Source organism: Panthera tigris, chromosome F2 (genome assembly GCF_018350195.1).
Source record: "Panthera tigris isolate Pti1 chromosome F2, P.tigris_Pti1_mat1.1, whole genome shotgun sequence".
Lineage (NCBI taxonomy): Eukaryota > Metazoa > Chordata > Mammalia > Carnivora > Felidae > Panthera > Panthera tigris.
This window is the reverse complement of record NC_056676.1, coordinates 43,403,235-43,419,538: the sequence shown is the minus strand read 5'-3', so window position 1 is coordinate 43,419,538 and position 16,304 is coordinate 43,403,235. Positions and strand designations below refer to the sequence as shown.

The following is a 16,304-nucleotide window of genomic DNA, read 5'->3' as shown; positions in this document are numbered from 1 at the left end:
GAGACACAGAATTCAAAGCAGGCTCCAGGCTCCGAGCTGTCAGCACAGAGCCCGACGTGGCTCAAACTCACTTACTGCAAGATTATGACCTGAGCTGAACCGACTGAGCCACCCGGGTGCCCCCTAGATCATCTTTACTTTTATTAAACCATGGTCTCCTAGACTGGATTCATTAATACTCTGTGTGTGGCCTGGTGTGGGATGCACTTCCCTCATTCTAGAAACTACAGTGGACATAGTCTACAGTTGTACCAGGTTATTTCATGATCTCCTGTAAAGTTTAGAGGATGCTAGAGCAGAATTTAAAATCAGGTAGCATGGGTTCTGATCCTAGCTCCACCACTTACTGGTGAGGGGATTGTGGGAAATCACTGCAAGAACGTTTGGAGCCTCAGTTTCTCCTGTAAATTGGGAATACTAATGGCCCTACCCTGATAAAATTTATATGTTTGTTTTATATGGGGGTTAAATTAGCTAATATAAGAAAGCAGAGTGCTGGTATTTGGTACATATTTTTACATTTTTTTTAATGTTTATTCATTTTAGAAAGAGAGAGACAGAGCACATGCAGAGATGGGTCAGAGAGAGAGGGGGGACACAGAATCCGAAGCAGGCTCCAGGTTCTGAGCTGTCAGCACAGAGCCCGACACAGGGCTCAACCTCATGAACCGTGAGATCATGACCTGAGCTGAAGTTGGACGCTTAACCGACTGAGCCACCCAGGCACCCCAATCTAGTACATACATATATTTTTAAAGTTAGCTAATAGTACCATAATTATTTGTATTGTTTCAAGTGCCAGTGTTGACATTGGTGTTTCTCACATGATGTTCTTCTGGTTGCCTGGATTCACCCGCGTAGTGTTTCGTACTCCTATGGAGGGCTCTGTTCTTGGGAAATCCCATCGTGTTAGATTCTGCCCATCTTCTAACCCTATCCTGCTAATTTTGCTCTCTGGCTCGGTAAGTCAGCCTATTCTATGTCTCTCCCAAATTTCTGCCTTGGTCAAAATGTAAGGAACCTCAATACCAATAGGAGGTTAGCTTTTGTTTTCCCTCTACCTCTCTTGAGGGTTAAGGAATGGAGTGGGGGATGTGAATAAACATGGAACTCAATGAACCCAGAAGGATAGAGCGGCGGCTACAAGCTTCAGGACTAGAATCGGCACCCCTGGGCTCCAGCCCCTACTTGCTGGTGACACAATGTTCCACCGGCTAATGGAATGTGCTAAGCCTCGGTTTCCTCATCTCTAGCATGTGAATACTATGGGACCTACCTCCTAGGGTTGTGGTGAGGACTCCGGGAGCAATCCATGCTGGGCACACATGTAGTAGGTACTCAGTGATGCAAGGTGCTCTATTTACATCGCCGGGGCAGTTCTCTGTGGTTCTGAGTAGGAACCATAGGACTCTGGAAGAGGCACTCGTGTCTGGGGTAACACCAAAGCCGTCCCTGGGAGGAAAGAGAAGGTTATTCCCTTCTTGCCTCCCACGTGGGAGCCCGAGGATCTGATGGCCAGGGGAACGAGCTAACAGTAACAGCAGCAAACATGCAGTTCTACTAATATAAGCCACCTTTTGTTCGGCCCTCTGCTGGCATCTTCTCCAACACTGAGGCTATTATAACTCAGGCCTCCTGAACAGCACGCACCATCCTCACTGCCAAGGTTGGGTGTCTGGGGCCGACCTTCCCCAGCTGTGGTCTGGCCACCGCCCAGCTCATGTGGGTTGGGTGCTCAACAGAGGGAGGGTTAGAGGCCCAGGCTTTGGGGAATTAGGGAGGTTGGATCTTGGTATGGCAGCCAAAGAAATGTGAAAAAGGCACTTGTTTTTAAAAGCTCCTGCCTTAAAGCTTGGAGTCAGGGTCCCCAGAGAGTGTGGTAACAAAACGATGGTGGTAAATTACAAAGGTAGGGGCCACGTGGGCTTCTGAAAAGCATTTTTGCTTCACGGAAATGAATAGCTTTTATGCGTATTGAAAATTAATCAAATGATTCAGATCTTTATGTAATTAAAGTCCTTTGTAGGATCAAAGAAGCTTCTTCTGGGGAGGCTTTGAAGACACGGAGCAGAGGCTCTTGGCATACACATTCTGGAGATCCTGGAGATACCTAAATGAGGTTCATTTTGTCCAGACTTAACAACAATGAAGTTAAAGAAAAACCAGAACGAATCAGACCAGGTTGTTCGTGTCTGTCTGGTGCCAGTGTATCTCAGTGTGGCCAGATGGCGTGTGGCTGGGTACCTCCAGGGAGAACTTCCCTCAGCCCTCCGGTTTGCTCTGATGTGGCTCTGGAGGGACGGGTGGTGAGCCCGCAAGTCCCCAACCGTGCCTCAGGTTTATTCTGCTGCTTCAGGGACGGTCCAGGTGCTCTGCCCAGAGAGCAGGAGTCTGCCAGCCCAACCGAGGCCTTCGGGATGGATGGGAAGCCTTATTCCCAGGACACAGCACCAGAGGTCCTCTGGGTAATAAAGAAAAAATGAAAAGTAGGTCACTTGGGTTGTTGTGCTGCTGGGCTCCAGGACCACTTTGTAACTTCCCTGAGGTTTCACTTTGCTCTCTGGTGACGTCTCTTTTCCAGCCTGTTCCAGAAACCAGGTTTCTTCATGGCTGCTGGTTCCTGGCACTGCCTCTCTTGTTCCTGGGTGGTCAGGCTGCACCTGGACAGGGTTTCCATTAGTCTGGTCTTTTATAAAATCCTTCAATGTATATATCTTTTCCTTTTTTTTTTAAGCTTTATTCATATTTTTTTTCTGAGCATTTCCTGTCACTTTTCCCCCTCAATATTTTATTTGCTGCTATAGTGAATGAAATCCCCTCCTTGGGAAATTTTTGAATTGATTAATTCTGGAAAAGGATTGATTTGTGTGCTGGGTAGCACTTGGCATTAAATTCATCTGAGCCTATTGTTATTTTCAGGATAAAACTTTGACAATGAAAAAAATTATTGGGGCGCCTGGGTGGCTCAGTCAGTTAAGTGTCCACCTTTGGCTCAGATCATGATCTCACGGTTCGTGGGTTCGAGCCCCATGTCGGGCTCTGTGCTGACAGCTCAGAGCCTGGAGCCTGCTTTGGATTCTGTGTCTCCCTCAAATTCAAGTTAGTTAACATACAGTGTAGTATTGGTTTCAGGAGCAGAACCCAGTGATTCATCACTTACATATGACACCCAGTTCTCATCCCAACAAGTCCCCTCCTTAATGCCCATCCCCCATTTAGCCCATTCCCCCCCCTCCCCTCCAGCAACCCTCCGTTTGTTCTTTGTAGTTAAGAGTCTGTTATGGTTTGCCTCCCTCTCTGTTTTCATCTTATTCTTACTTCCCTTCCCCTATGTTCATTTGTTTTGTTTTTTAAATTCCACACATAGTGACATCATGTGATATTTGTCTTGTTCAGATTTGCCAAAGTTTATTTTATTAATCTTTCCAAAGAACAAACTTTTAGCTTTAGAGTTTAAGTCTGTTATTTTTTATTTTGTATCCTAATGCATTAATGTTTATCTTTTGGTTATTAGTTATTTCTCTTTATTTAGGTTTATTCTTCTGTTTTTTATCTGGATTTTAGAATTGAACACTAAATTTGCTTTTAATTTTTTTCTAATGAATACCTATGAGGTTATTCATTTTTCTTTTTACTTCTGTGGTCAAATCTCTTAGCCTCCAATATGTAATATACTCATTCCTTTCTAGTTTGTAATTATTCTTTTAATTAAATACTTATTTTGAATACATTTAAATTTCCAAGTAAATTTGTGTGTGTGTGTGTGTATGTGTGTGTGTAGAGAGAGAGAGAGATAGAGAGGTGGCTTTAGTTTCCTATTGATGCTGTAATGAATTATCACAAACTTAGTGACTTAAAACAACACATTTTTTTTCTCCTACATTTCTGGAGGTCAGAAGTATGGAATCTATTTCACTGGGCTGAAGTCAAAGTGTTGACATGGCTGTTTCCTTCTGGAGGCTCTGAGGGGAGAATCTTTTTCTTCCTTCCTTCCTTCCTTCCTTCCTTCCTTCCTTCCTTCCTTCCTTCTCTCCTTCCCTCCCTCCCTGCTTTTCTTTCTTTCTTTCTTTCTTTCTTTCCATCTTTCTTTCTTTCCTTCTTCTTTCATCTACCCTCTAGTGCAGCTTATATTCTTTGGTTTATATTCCTTTATCTTCAAAGCACATCACTCTAGTCTGCTTTTGTCATCAGATTACCTTCTCTTTCATAGTAGCATTTGCCTGTTTCCTTCTTCTTATTATTTTTTTTAATATATGAAATTTATTGTCAAATTGGTTTCCATACAACACCCAGTGCTCATCCCAAAAGGTGCCCTCCTCAATACCCATCACCCACCCTCCCCTCCCTCCCACCCCCTGTCAACCCTCAGTTTGTTCTCAGTTTTTAACAGTCTCTTATGCTTTGGTTCTCTCCCACTCTAACCTCTTTTTTTTTTTCTTCCCCTCGCCCATGGGTTTCTGTTAAGTTTCTCAAGATCCACATAAGAGTGAAAACATATGGTATCTGTCTTTCTCTGTATGGCTTATTTCACTTAGCAGAACACTCTCCAGTTCCATCCACTTTGCTACAAAAGGCCATATTTCATTCTTTCTCATTGCCATGTAGTATTCCATTGTGTATATAAACCACAATTTCTTTATCCATTCATCAGTTGATGGACATTTAGGCTCTTTCCATAATTTGGCTATTGTTGAGAGTGCTGCTATAAACATTGGGGTACAAGTGCCCCTATGCATCAGTACTCCGGTATCCCTTGGGTAAATTCCTAGCAGTGCTATTGCTGGGTCATAGGGTAGGTCTATTTTTAATTTTCTGAGGAACCTCCACACTGTTTTCCAGAGTGGCTGCACCAGTTTGCATTCCCACCGACAGTGCAAGAGGGTTCCCGTTTCTCCACATCCTCTCCAGCATCTATAGTCTCCTCTTTTGTTCACTTTGGCCACTCTGACTGGCGTGAGGTGATATCTGAGTGTGGTTTTGATTTGTATTTCCCTGATAAGGAGCGCCGTTGAGCATCTTTTCATGTGCCTGTTGGCCATCCAGATGTCTTCTTTAGAGAAGTGTCTATTCATGTTTTCTGTCCATTTCTTCACTGGGTTATTTGTTTTTCAGGTGTGGAGTTTGATGAGCTCTTTATAGATTTTGGATGCTAGCCCTTTGTCCGATATGTCATTTGCAAATATCTTTTCCCGTTCCGTTGGTTGCCTTTTCGTTTTGTTGGTTGTTTCCTTTGCTTGCTGTGCAGAAGCTTTTTATCTTCATAAGGTCCCAGTAATTCACTTTTGCTTTTAATTCCCTTGCCTTTGGGGATGTGTTGAGTAAGAGATTGCTACAGCTGAGGTCAGAGAGGTCTTTTCCTGCTTTCTCTTCTAGGGTTTTGATGGTTTCCCGTCTCACATTCAGGTCCTTTATCCATTTTGAGTTTATTTTTGTGAATGGTGTGAGAAAGTGGTCTAGTTTCAACCTTCTGCGTGTTGCTGTCCAGTTCTCCCAGCACCATTTGTTAAAGAGACTGTCTTTTTTCCATTGGATGTTCTTTCCTGCTTTGTCAAAGATGAGTTGGCCATACGTTTGTGGGTCTAGTTCTGGGGTTTCTATTCTATTCCATTGGTCTATGTGTCTGTTTTTGTGCCAATACCATGCTGTCTTGATGATGACAGCTTTGTAGTAGAGGCTAAAGTCTGGGATTGTGATGCCTCCTGCTTTAGTCTTCTTCTTCAAAATTACTTTGGCTATTCGGGGCCTTTTGTGGTTCCATATGAATTTTAGGATTGCTTGTTCTAGTTTCGAGAAGAATGCTGGTGCAATTTTGATTGGGATTGCATTGAATGTGTAGATAGCTTTGGGTAGTATTGACATTTTGACAATATTTATTCTTCCAATCCATGAGCAGGGAATGTCTTTCCATTTCTTTATATCTTCTTCAATTTCCTTCATAAGCTTTCTATAGTTTTCAGCATACAGATCTTTTACATCTTTGGTTAGATTTATTCCTAGGTATTTTATGCTTCTTGGTGCAATTGTGAATGGTATCAGTTTCTTTATTTGTCTTTCTGTTGCTTCATTGTTAGTGTATAAGAATGCAACTGATTTTCCCTGTTTCCTTCTTAGAAGGATGCCTGTGATCACATCACTGGGCCTACCTGGATGATCTAGGGAATCTCTCCATGTCAGGATTATTCACTTCATCACGTTTGCAAAGTCCTTTGAACCACATAAAGTAACACATTTACAGATCCTGGGGATTAAGATGTAGCTAATTTAAGGCACTATTATTCATCCTATCTCAGAGATGCTTTTCTCTAATTGTGAATTTCTAATAGGCTTTATTTCAGTTTTAGTGAATTTGTTGTTTCATGGAAAATTAAGATTTTTTTTAAGTTTTGAAGAATATTTTAATTTAAACACCTGGTGATACTATATAGTAAGAATGTATTAAAACTGGTAGGAGTATATTTTATGGGGAAGACATGAGAAAAGCTGTCATCTTAGAAAAAAATATAATCTGGAAATGCTTATATAAAATCATAAGGTTTTGAAATTGTCACAAGAAAAGACAATAAGAGTTAAATTGAAACATCAGCATGAGTTTACCACTTTAAGAAAGCTCCTACTGTGTCACGAAGGTAGCTTAGGTAGCTTTGGTGTAACTGCCTGCAGTCAATAATAAAACTAGAGGATAAAAATATATAAACGTATAATATATATATATATATATATATATAAATTTATATAAATGTAAATATATATAAATAGTATATATATAAAAAAAGACTAGACAGAGGATGCAAATTGTGACCATTGGTTTTCAGCAGGATGGGCCACAGGCTTTCTGCCTTATCTTGCAATGTCTTTGAAAAGGATGAGAAAATATTTGCAAGGCCCAGCTTGAAGCCTTCTTTTGGGACTCCTGATTGCTTGCTCTTTTGTCACATGCCTTTGTATCAGAAGAAAGTCGTAAGGGATTTTGCCATGGCCAGAGTGCATCATGGATGTTCCCACGGGTGGCGGTTTTAAGTAAATTTCACCTTAGCTCTGTAATTGGCTGGCTGGAATTATAACCTGGAGACTCCCTACAGGGCTTGGCATTAAGCTCTTCCTTGCACACGCCACCCTTAAGCACTGTTCAAGCAATCCCAGATCTGGGTTCTGGCACTGTTTGCAAAATTAGTGTTTCCATTGTTTGATCAGAGGGCTGAAATCAATGTGGGCAGTATTTAAATATCATCTAAGCATTACATATGATAGTGAATAAATGGCTGTGAAACCCTTCGACCAGCCTATCAGTTGGTGTTCTGAAATTTATCTCTTGATTCAAAGAATCAAAGTATAATTTATCCCAGAGACAGCAAAATTTGGAAATTTGGTCAACCATAAGGTGTGTACCAACTCATTTATGTTTAACTACAAGTTCTCTTGGTTTCTTTGCTTACTAGTTGTGGTAGAATGAACTACTTGGCTTTGTTTAGATCAGACCTGTCAGAAGCAACTTGACTTTCTAGAGTTGTGGGAGGCCAATCGAAATATTGGCTCAGACTTTGTCACAGACAATTCATTTAGAGAAGTGGAAATCTTTATGCATGTATACCTGAAAAATATCTTCATTTTACCTTCTCACATTAAGTTAGTGTGACTAAGCATATGATTCTAAATTTAAAATAATTTCCTATTAAAAAGTTAATATGTTTCTTCTCTGTCTTTAGGCATCCAGTGTTAGCAATGAGAAATTTTATTAGGATGTGCTGGGGCATGGGTCGTTTTCTTTTTCTTTTTTTAAGTAAGCTCTACACTCTACGTGGGGCTTGAACTCACCACCCTGAGATCAAGAGTTGCATGGGGCATGGGTCTTTTTCATCAATAGTCTTGGGTACTTGGAAGTTCTTTTATGGAACTTTGGGATATTTTGTCTTATTAAAAAAAATTCCTTCTCACTCTTACCTTTTAATTTTAATTTAAAATATTTTTAAAGTGTATTTATTTTTTTTGAGAGAGAGAGAGAGAGAGAGAGAGAGAGAGAGAGAGAGAGAGAATCCCAGGCAGGCTCCACACTGTCAGAGCCTGACATGAGGCTTGAACTCACAAAATGTGAGATCATGACCTGAGCCTAGATTAAGAGTCAGATGCTTAACCAACTGAGCCACCCAAGTGCCCCTTAATTTTTATTTTTAAAAAATTTATTGAAGTGTAATTGATATTCAAGAAATTCATATATTTAATGCATATACTTTGATAAGTTTGAATATATGCATATACTCATGACATCATAACCACAGTCAAGGTATAAACATCCATCACCTCCAAAATTTCCTTGTGTTCTTCCACTTTTTTTGTTTTTTGCTTTGGATTTTTGGTGATAAGAATACTCAATATGGGATCTGTCCTCATAATGTATTTTAAAGTGTATTGTTGGGGTGCCTGGGTGGCTCAGTCGGTTAATCATCTGACTTGGGCTCAGGTCATGATATCATGGCTCGTGGGTTAGAGCCCCATGTTGGGCTCTGTGCTGACAACTCAGAGCCTGAAGCCTGCTTCGGATTCTGTGTCTCCCTCTCTCTCTCTGCCCCTCCCCTGCTCATGCTCGCTCTCTCTCTCTCTCAAAAAATAAACATTAAAAAAATTTAAAGTGTATTGTAAACTATAGATACTATATTGTACAGCAGATCTATAGAACTTAATCATCTTTTATAACTGAAATTTATACCCATTAAGCAACAATTCTCCATTCCCCCCACCCCCCAGCCCCTAGTAATCACTGTTCTACTCTCTGCTTCTATGAGTTTGACTATTTTAGATTCCTCATATAAGTAGAATCCTGCAGTATTTGTTTTTAGCATAATGTCCTCTAGGTTCATCGATGTTGTAGCAAGTAGTAGGACTTCTTTCTTTACAAGGCTGAATAGCATTCCATTGTAAGTACATACCACGTTTTCTTTATCCATACCTATTCCCTTCTTCTCAAAAGTCATAGGTGATATTGACCTTATGAAATGGTCCTTCATGTCTCTTATATTTTTCCTTGCATTTTTCTACTTGTTTAGCTTTTACCCTAGTTATGGGTGATTTCCTTGACCCCCATCTTTCAGAATGATAAGCTGGTCTCCAGTCCTATCCATTTTATTATATTCTGTTCACAGACGGAGAATTTGTCAGAAGTGATCTTTGAGTACAGCTAAGAGAATGGACTGGGGAGCACCACTGCAGACAAGGAGGTGAGTAAGGGGCTCTTGAGGTAGCATGGATGAGAGACAGTGGGGACTTGTCCTGGGAAATAGAAGCAAGTAGATGGATTAGGGAAAACTAGCAGTTGGAATAGATAGGACTTGGGGCTAGGATTTAGCATTGAAAAAGAGGGAGGAGACAAGGATGAAGAAAAGGTTTAGACTTTGGTAGCTGGATGATCGTGACACTATTCCTTATAGGGGCCTCAGAAGTAGAAGCAGGTATAGGGGCATAAAATGAGCCTCTATTTGGACATGTTTGTTTCAGAAGCATCCAAGACATAGGAATGGAGATATCTAGCAGATAGCTGAATCTATGGGTTTGGAACACAGCAAAGACATCTGACATAGAGTTATGGCTTAAGGATTTAGTAGGATATGGATGGACATTGAAGCCTTGGAACCAATAATATTACTCAGGGAGAGTGAGAATAGGAATCATTGTTTAAGAGACATGTCGAAGAAGAGAGGTCCACACAGAGAAGGAGCGGTTTGAGAGTGTATTAGTTTTCTACCACTGCTGTACAAATTGCCACAAATTTATCATCTTAAAAGAACACCCATCTATTATCTCACAGTTTCTGTAGGTCAGTAGTCTGGGCTCAGCATGGCTCAGCTGCTTCTTTGCTTAGAGTCTCACAAGTGTGAGCTCCAGTTTCCTTGCTGGAAGCTCTAGGGAAGAATCTATTTCTAGGCTCATTTGGGTTGTTGGCAGATTCCTTGCTGGCTGGGCGTCATTCTCAGATTCTGGAGGCTACTGACATTCCTTGGTTCACGGACCCCTATGAAGCTAGCAATGGTAGCCTATATCTTTCTCACTCTTCGAATCTCTCTGACTTTCCCTTCAGCCCCACCTCTCCTGCCCCATCTCTCTGACTCCTCTGCTTTGAGGGGCAGAAGTGATTACACTGGTTCCACCTGGATAATCCAGGCTACTCTCCCAATCTTAAAGTCAACTGATCACTTACCTTAATTCTACCTGAGGTCTCTTCACAGTAGTACTTACATTAGTGTTTGATTGAATCATGGGGTCATGGGGATTTTGGAGAGGACATCTTTAGAATTCTTCCAACTGCAGAGAGAAAAGAAAGACCAAAAGAGAGGAGTTTGGGTCCAGGGAGCTAAAACCCAAGGAGGTGTGGGGATGAGAATGAATGTGAAGATGGTGTCCATAAGAACTTATATTTAGTGATAATAGCAAGCAAGAAGTCATGGCAGGGTCAGCTAGCTGAGGAGCCTCACAAAGAATTATTTTTGCTGGACCTCAGTGAATGGTGGGGATGTGGTCATCTTAGAAATGTCCATTATCCATCTGGGGTGATGGAGCTTTCAAAGAAGTGCCAGTTTGTGGTGGTGAGGGGGTTTCTAGGGGTGAGGAGATACTGATTTCCCTGGAAAGTGGAAGTGAAAGTCTTGGGCATGCTTAAGACTGGAGAGGAATTGGGTGCCGAGCCCACGCCCCCCAACTTTATTTCTATCATTAGCTCCTGTCTCCTTTCCCCAAAGCTCTTAATAAGTGTCTTAATTTCCTGTGGCTGTTATAACATATTACCACAAATGTGGTGGCTTAAACCAGCTGAAATTTATTCTCTCACACTTCTGAAGGCCAGGAGTCTGAACTCAGTAACCCTGGGCTGAAGTCAAGGTATGTGCAGCGAAGTGTTTCCTCCAGACACTCTAGGGGAGAATTTACCCCATGCCTCTTCTGGCTGGTGGTGCTGGTGGGGTGCGTGCCAATGTGAGGGAGAATTGGGTGTGGGTGGAGAGCCTCAGCAGGGACAAGGCTGGGGAGATGGGCTGGGGCTGGGCCACGGAACCCCTACACGAAGTGCCAGGAAATGGTCCAGAGAAGGCCTACCTAGCTCCTTACTGTATGATGGTAGCCTCCAAAGAGGAGGATGGAGGTCTCCAAGAGGATATAATAGGGGATGAGGAGAAAATAGTAGAACTTCCAGAGAACTTCGGTCATATTTTTTTGATATCATATCCCTCTCAATGTCTGTTGTAATGAATGTTTTGTACTGCTTTTGTAAGACATTAGTACAGTAATTGATACATATAATCCACAGGAGTTGATAACAATCTAGTACGGTAAATGACACTCATAATATGCTATATTTATATGTATGTAAAATATTTATATATATTTAAAATAGTTTACTGATTGGATGTAGGACAAAAATAGTTCAAAGACCACATAGTACTTTAAAGCACAGTAGCATAGCCTGCCCAACAATCTCACTGAGCACATAGGTAGACCCCTGGTTGGGTCCAGGAATGGTGTCCTGTCAAGTGGCAAAGTTGGCTCTAAGACCCTAGGATACCAAGCTTGGATTCTGGAAGCTTCTTTCAAAACAGGTGGGAAAACAGTTGTTCCAGAAGCTATGGTTGAATCTCATTGACCATATCCTAAATATCTTCCAACATCTAACTAACTTGTCCTAACAGCCCTCTCAACAAATTGGTGTATTCAGTTACTGCTTTATGTTGGAGAGTTTGTCAGGAAGTGACATTGCTTAAAGTTAGGTATTCAGGATCCATTATAATTGGTGTATTTATTGTTTTATTGTTTTTTGTTTTTTTTTAATGACTGTGCCTTGAGTTTGGAAACAGCTGATTAATTTTTTTCTGGGCTGAAATGATCATAGCCAGCCTGTGTGGAGTAAGGTTTTAGGTGCTTGGTCGCCCACATTACCCTGAAACGCCCAGAATCATTTTCTGAGGGAATCCGAGCCCTGCTATGAGGGTTCTCTTGTGTCTGGCTCTGCAGAGAGGTGAGGTGGGGCGCATGTACCTTCTGGATCTTCATGGAAGTGTGATAATATGCAGACACCCAGTCGAAGGACATAGGCCTGCCTTTGGCTGGTGCCATGGAATGCCTGAACCCTTAGTGTTAGGACTGTGTTTATGAAGCTTTGCCTCCTGGGATTCAGCCGGGCCACTGGAAAACTGTAACATCTGGATTTGGATCTTATCACCTGAGGTTTGGTGCGAAGCCATTTCACTGTGCTGAGATGTGTCGTAAATGGATCCACAACACGGCCTCCCAGAACCATGGTCACATTTGCTGCAGGGATGCTGTTGAGGGCGACGGTCTGTCGATCATTACATCACACAGCCCTTTTTAAGAGACTCAAGTGAGACATTTTCTGTAAGTCTCAGTACCAGGATAGAGGTTTTTTTTTTTTTTTCCCTGAGTTTGTTTTTCATTTTATGAATACTGTAAAGCATGTAAATGAACACATTTCCCTCTTTGATGGAGAAACACAGAGCTACATTTGCTGCTTTCTTCTCTAAAGTACTCAGGACCCTGTGGGTATATATTTTGTATGCTAATTCCAGCTTCATCTTATTTGTTTCTACCTTAAATTTTCTCTCTATCTCTTTACTTCACTGATTTGCTATCGTGTGTACAGAATGTGTTTCCTAAGTCACCTCAGATATTTCTGAAATGAAGAGAATTGAGGAGGGCGCAGAGGTTTAAAATGTGAGTTCTTATGGTAGGATGATCCGAGGTTGGATTCCTGCCCTGCCACTTAGGACATGTGTGACCTTGGATAACGTATCTGACTTTGATCGAGCTCCGGATCCTCAACTGTACACTGGGATGGCAAGAGCACCAGTTTTTTTTAAGGCTGCTGTAGGCGGTAAATAGAAAGCATTTAATACAGTGCCTGGCATATGGTCAGTGATAAATCAGTGTTACATAATTAATACTATTGTTAATATTAAAACTAGTGAGAGGAAAATTAAAATGTGAATAAATTAATTTATCTACTTTTTATCGACTGGAGGAGAAAAGGGCCAGTCTTATCCTGCCAGGGCATTTCCTCGATTCCTGTGGGTTGGGGCAGCCTGGCGAATTAATTGTACAAACTCCAATGATGATGGCTTAAGATCCTGTAGAAGTTCACCTAGGCCTCTGAGAAAGATTTTTATTTTTTATGTTTTAACTAGAAGGGTATGGAGAAAGGGTCATAACATGTTAAAGTATATTACTGACTGCATTATTGACCTGTATTACGTTTTAACAGTAACTCCAAAAATTATTACCATCTGAAAAACAATTCCAAACAATAATGTTGTGGCTTCTCTGTATATGCTGTCATCAACTCAGAGGGGGTATTGCTAGCTACTAGCCACATACCCTGAAACTTAAACAGTAAAATGAAATGGAACAGTAGATGATTATAATATTCTAGAATAGGCTGGTATTGTTACAGTGGCTAAAGTGATGTATTCGAGAAAGAATAGTAATACCAAGGTGGTGTCTTTATTAAGGTGCTTTATAAACATGAACCTATTATTCCCCCAAGGAGCTCTTTCAAATAGCATAAGCTCCACACACCAGACAAAGAACTCATTTTAGTCTGGACTTTTATGTGCTTAACTCATCTTTGATTCTATTCCAGCATCCAGCACATGCCTGGCACAAATGTTTCTTGACAGAGTAAATGAATGAGTAGGTTGCTCCACATCGTGAGAAGCCCACCAAGAACTGGACGATCTCTCCAGAGGCATCAGGACCGAAAAAAGCTTGGTGACCTGTGGGTTGATGAACAAGCACCTGGAAGTCTTTAAACAATTTTTTAAATGTTTAATTTTGAGAGAGAGAGAGAGAGAGAGAGAGAGAGAGAGAGAGATAGTGTGAGCAGGGGAGAAGCAGACAGAGACACAGAATCTGAAGCAGGCTCCGGGCTCTGAGCTGTCAGCAGAGCCTGATGCGGGACTCGAACTCATGAATCGTGAGATCATGACCTGAGCTGAAGTCGGACGCTTAATCGACTGAGCTACACAGGTGCCCCTTCTACTGGAAGTCTTTAATGCTGGGAACATGGGAGAAGGGGTTGCATTCATTCATTCATTCACTCATTCAACAAATTTTTGTTTTAAGTCACTGTTATGGTCCTGATGCTATGCTGGCCATAGAGGACATAGAAGACAAGGAAAATAGAAGACAAGGCTCTGTCCTCCTGGCACTGAGCACACAATAACAAAGACATGTGACAGGCACAAGACATTCTATGGCATGACAAAGAAGGATACCAAATCCACCCCTGGACACACACACGGAAAGTTTATGAAGAGTGGGCATACAAGGGTTGAGTTGGATGTCTTGACCAGGTAAAGGGGGTGGGGGCAGGATAGCTAGAAAATGAGAGAGCACATGATACACAAGAGCCCCTGGCCATGCTGAGTCAGTGCGGCTGGGGTAGAAAGAATACAAGAGACTGCTCACGGCTCAGACTGGTGAAGAAAGGAGAGGGGCCTGCTCGGCAGAGCCTTGCCTTCTAGGATAAGGAATATCACTTTACGCTGAAAGCAATAGACATCGATTGAAAGTTTGAAGCAGGAGAGTTTCCCGATCAGATCTGAGTTTAGAAAGCTCACTCTGGATGCCATGGAGAGTGGATTTCAGGGTGGAGACTAGAGACAGGGAAACCACTGAATAAGGAGGCTGGGATGTTGACCAGGCAACAGAGGGTGGACCTGAAAGATCGTTGGGTGTCCTAAGTGATTGGATGTGACTGGGGACTGAAGAGGAAGAGCCAAAGCTATCTTCAAAGGAATGAAAAAAGTAAGATTGATGTTGCCTTTGAGTACTGGATGGACATTTTCCCACTTCTAACTCTTTCCAAAGCCACCTTGTGACACATGGGCAGGACTGTGAGATGTGCATCCGGCAATGTGAGAGGCCGTCCCAAAGTTGTGGGAGCTCCTCTTTGCCTCATTTCCAATGTCACTATCATGGTGGCATGGCAGCTGCAATCAGGGAAGCTGTGGGAGCCTGAGGACCCCTCTGATGGGAGTTAGGAGGCTTTAAGATCTTTGGACACTGCCTTGTGCAGATGAATGTGGGTCAGGACGTGCCTATGAAGACCCTGTCTTCTATTTTCCTTGTCTTCTATGTCCTCTATGGCCAGCATAGCATCAGAACCATAATAGTGACTTAAAACAAAATAGAAAACAGGTGGAAATCAATGAATCAGATAATCATGGCATTGGGCTTCTTGGGATTTGGAAGCAGAAAACCTGCATCCAGGCTCCATTTGGGGTAGGCTGGGGAAAATCATTTAAGCTCCAACTAAAATGTCATTAAACGTCAACACTAAAAACTCTAATGACTTACACAAATCCAGGAGTCGCTTATACTCTATGAATTTTAGTTTTCTTCTTTATAAAATGAGAATTTAAATGTCTGCCTATACATATCTTGAATGAAATAAATCACATGTGTACTCATGCTTTGAAACCGGTAATATGGTTAACTATGTATGTGTTGGAAACCTGTGAGGGTTGCCAGGTGATGTATTGAGCATGGCTTTGACAAGTCAGACATTTAGGTTCTGGATATGTCACAAGCCAGCTCTTGGCAAGTAGAGTAGGTTGCTCCCCAAATGGCGTCCAGTAATCACCACCTCCTGATATCTACTCCCTTGTGTAACCCCCACCTTGTGTGTGTGTGTGTGTGTGTTTGTGTGTGTGTTGGAACTAGTGTTGACTGAGTTGAATATGGTGAAATTCGTGGGATGTCACCTTGGAGATTAGGTTGTAAAAGACTGTGATATCTGTTTGGTTCTCTCTCTTTCTCTGCCTCTGATGAAGCAAACTGCCATGAAGAGGCTCATGTGACTGAAGGCAACCTCCAGCCAAGTGGTGTGGAACTGGAGCCCTTGGCCCAGTAGTCCATGAGGAACTGAATCCTCCAGTAACCATGTGAGTGAGCTTGAAATCAGATTCTTCCCCAGTGGAGCCTTGACATGAATGTGGCTCCTGCTAATACCTCGACTGTAGCTTCGCGAGAGACCCTAAGCCAGAGGACCTAGCTAAGCCATGCTGTGATTCTTGACTCACAGAAACTGTGAGATAGTAAATGTTGTTTTAAGCCACTAAGTTTTGGGAGATTTTTTTTTTACATGGCGATATGTAACGACTATCAAGTTACTCAATCTCTCTGAGTTCCAGGGTCTTCCTCTATGAAATGGTATCCTAAGCCTACATGCAGAAGTTATAGCAAGAATTCAATGAGACAATGGATCTAAGCCAAATACAGTGCCTGGCACCTAGTAGACAGTAAATGGTTGT

At 41.9% G+C, this 16,304-nt stretch overlaps 1 long non-coding RNA gene across 1 annotated transcript; it reads left to right on the top strand.

Moving 5' to 3' along the window:
* Window positions 1-9,145: 9,145 nt before the first annotated feature.
* On the top strand, window positions 9,146-16,033 carry LOC122235014. The gene is made up of 3 exons (XR_006213086.1): window positions 9,146-9,209; window positions 13,631-13,765; window positions 15,825-16,033. It is a non-coding gene; the product is annotated as an uncharacterized LOC122235014 (long non-coding RNA).
* The last annotated feature ends 271 nt before the right edge of the window (window positions 16,034-16,304 follow it).